The sequence below is a fragment of the Hordeum vulgare genome, chromosome 7H (genome assembly GCF_904849725.1).
Source record: "Hordeum vulgare subsp. vulgare chromosome 7H, MorexV3_pseudomolecules_assembly, whole genome shotgun sequence".
Taxonomy (NCBI): domain Eukaryota; kingdom Viridiplantae; phylum Streptophyta; class Magnoliopsida; order Poales; family Poaceae; genus Hordeum; species Hordeum vulgare.
In genome coordinates, this window is record NC_058524.1 from 607909461 (window position 1) to 607912969 (window position 3509).

Consider the following 3509-nt stretch of genomic DNA (forward strand, 5'->3'; position numbering starts at 1 on the left):
GTTTAAGGCCTTATGGGGTATGTGTTACTGCCCGTCATTCAACATAAAATAATGTGTTACTATGGTTTTCCTTGTAACACACTTTTATATGTGTTACATGATTGTGTTACTCAAAGTCTGTTTTGTTGTATTGTTAGTTATAATGCCTTTATTTATTCCAACCTTCTATCCAATGTCCAATATATAGCCACCATCAGTGGCGGACGCTCGCCTTTCAGTGGTAGAGAGTCTGCAGTGACGGGCTTATCTTGGAGCCCACCATAGGATTAGTAGTTGTGGCGGCAGATTGCCCGCCACAACTACATGTCCAGCCCCTAACACAAACCCGACATTATACAACAACAACAACAAATAGCATATGCGATCATTACAATAGATGTGTCTCAGATTAGCAACAAGATAATTTATTATAACAAGCAACACACTTTACCATGACAAAATCCAAATACAATACAACAGATCTGCGCATTAAAGTACAGCTCACGTAACAGGATTACTACACATAGCCTTCCTAGCGAAGCCTTCGACATGGTATATACATCTAAGACCTTATATTAACAACAACACCATAATGACAATGAAATGGGTAAAGATAATCAGTTTCTTTACTCGTCCACATGTCCAAACGGTCTTGCATACTTTATAGTTGACTTTTTCAGTGCGAACGAAGTTGGCGTAATGACTCTCTGCTTCCCTTTTTAGTCTTATAACATTTATAGAAGTTGTTATCATAACTGTCCACTTGTTCATTGCATTTCTCCCATAAATTACGGCCCCCTGAATTATTCCCATAGTACACCACATACCAATTTGACTTCATCTACAAAGATAAATAAACAAGCTAACAACAAATCAATTTCATAGTTATCCAATCACATATAGCAAAGTCATATACCAATTTTGACAGACTCGTAGAAAATACATTCAGAATCATCGATGATACAAATAACATAAAGGCGCTTCATAAGTTGTTCAGAAGCAAAATTTCAGCTCCATCATAGCAACATAGAAATTAAGTTCACAAGCATCAACCATATAGATCACATAAAGAAAGTGCACTACTTGTTCACAAGTAAAAGCCCAGCTCCATAATGAGCTCTCCTCACCTTCCAACATCTTCGTGATCTCGGCTTCGGAAGTCCTCGCATCTTCAACGGCTTCTCCCGCACTCTCAATGGCAGTACTAGTGCTCTCAGTGGCTGCTCTTGCACTCATGGTGTATGCTCCAGCGGTCTCGGTGGCTGCTCGAGCGCTATTGGCATAGGCGACCATGATATCCGTGTAATCAGCCACCCTCGTGATGATGTCTACTATTGTAGGAGTTTCGTCTATGTGTGTACGAGTCCTAACGAGGCATCCCGACTTCTCCATCTAAGTCGCAGTAAACAAGTTGACATTGAGATAAAAGATATTTTTCAGTAAAGCAGATTGATGGCAATGAAATATATAGAACTGTTACAACAATAGTCCATATCTCACTCTTAAGTTTGTTACTTCGACAACAGTCAGTTCATCTCTCAACTATTTCTATATATGGTGTACAAACTCTCATGAGACCACCGCCAGTGATGGTCATTCTTCCCCCACTCCTCCTACTTTACAAAAATCTCGTATTTTACCAAGGTATTAGAGAAGGAGGAGGAGGGAGAAGAATGACCCCCTACTACAACAGTCGGTGTCCTCCTCACAGAGCAACTCTCATCTCAGTTTGGGGACTAAGAGTGAGTATTGTCCACCCGACAAAAAATTTCAGTAGCTCGTCAATAAAAAGTAAAAAAAATACAGACAAAATTGGCATGGCCTTTGTTAGAAATTGGACATATTGAGTGCTGAAAATTAAGAGATTTTCTATTTAATCCACATAGCATAAAAATATTGGCATTCATTACGACTATCTGCATCATGAATAAAATATGATACTTTATGTCCATCAACAGTACATTGTCCTCTACCACAAGCTGTAAAATTAAGACATGTAATTAGATAGATACAATGGTACGTCATATAACAAGATACAACTACAATATAACTTATAACATATTTTCACTACACTAATAAAATGTTCCTAATGTACAACTAAAATCTGCATTAAAAAGACAGGGGATGTGTGGTTACCGGGAAGGCTAGAGACGACTAGCAGGGCGAGGACGATGGCGGAGCGTGAGGCGGGTTTCACGGGGACGCCGACGATGTTGAAGGCAGAGGAAAGTGTGGGCGACGGTGATGGGGAAATAGTTGGAGTTCACGATGGACGGCGAGTCTGAGGAAGTTCGAGGTGGCGGCAGGGAATACTGTATCCGCGACACCATTTGAGGTGGTAGACTACACCTCAATAGTTGAGGCGGTGGCCAAAGACGCCACGACGCTGGCGATGATGAAAAGAGAGAGAGGGGGGTGGGGGGTGGGGGCAGACTTATCTCTGGATGGATAATGTATGACTGGCTATGGGTGGGGGAGAGGGAGGGGTGGATAAGATAATGCATAACAGCGAGGGAAGTATCATAGGCCCCTTAAAGAACGCATCATAGCAATAAAAAGTATGTATATATTAATAATTAACAATAACACTCCAAAATCAGTATAAATATCAAATAATTTATATATATTACCTTCAAATTTTCGTCTAACATTCCTCGATGAAAAGTCACTTATGATGGGGTCGATGGCAATTCCAACCAATTGTTTCTTCTGGATGCACAATGTAGCCAAGCCATTTAATCTCTTTCGGGTCATTGTTGACCTCAAATAATTCTTAAATAATTTCACCTTTGGAAAGATTGTTTCAGCCGGCGTCATCATCACATACACAGTAAATAAGATGTGATGAGCAATGGAGTAGTGCCAATTCATCACCTGGGTTTATCGAAGTAGTGGAAGTACTCTTGAAATATTTGTGCATATGTCCACTTTGCGATTATACCAATTTATCCGCAGCCTTCTTTCTGTTCCTTGTATTGCTACCTGATGCATATGTGTTGTTTCTCGACGACATGCTAGCACATAATATTCTGAAAAAGTAAAATATGCATCAATTATTGAACTGTTTGCTCTGAGGACGTGAGTGGGAGGAGGTAGCGAGTGAAGGTCGAACCATCACGACGACGGCAGATTGTCCTTTAATAATAGAGATGCATCAAGGAACAACAAATAGCAAATATAATATACCAGATCCTGATGATTGACTCTGTGTTATCGTTAATCTATGTGTTGTTTGCAGCGCCTAGCGTTGGAGAGCATTTGACCAAGCGTGATGATGGTTCCCCTGAACTGTAATCAGCGATGAACTGGATTAGGAAGAAGATTAGGACAAGGGAATTAACAATTAGCAAAATAGCAAGATCCAGGCGAGAGACCAGCGGTACGACATTTTGGCGTTGGCGGCGTACGACTGGGACCTGGGAGCCTGGAATCGCTGGGGATGAGACGGGTCGAACTGTCGAGCCTGAGAAATCGCATATCCTAGTCTTTTTCTTTTTCTTTTTCTTATATAGCTGTTGCTAGCATGAAGT

The 3509-nt window shown here is 40.8% G+C and overlaps 1 long non-coding RNA gene across 1 annotated transcript; it reads right to left on the reverse strand.

Annotated features, from left to right (window-relative positions):
• Positions 1 to 864: 864 nt before the first annotated feature.
• On the reverse strand, positions 865 to 2351 carry LOC123411981. Its single transcript, XR_006613375.1, has 2 exons — positions 2116 to 2351; positions 865 to 1371 (listed from the first exon to the last, which is right to left on the reverse strand). It is a non-coding gene; the product is annotated as an uncharacterized LOC123411981 (long non-coding RNA).
• Positions 2352 to 3509: the final 1158 nt, after the last annotated feature.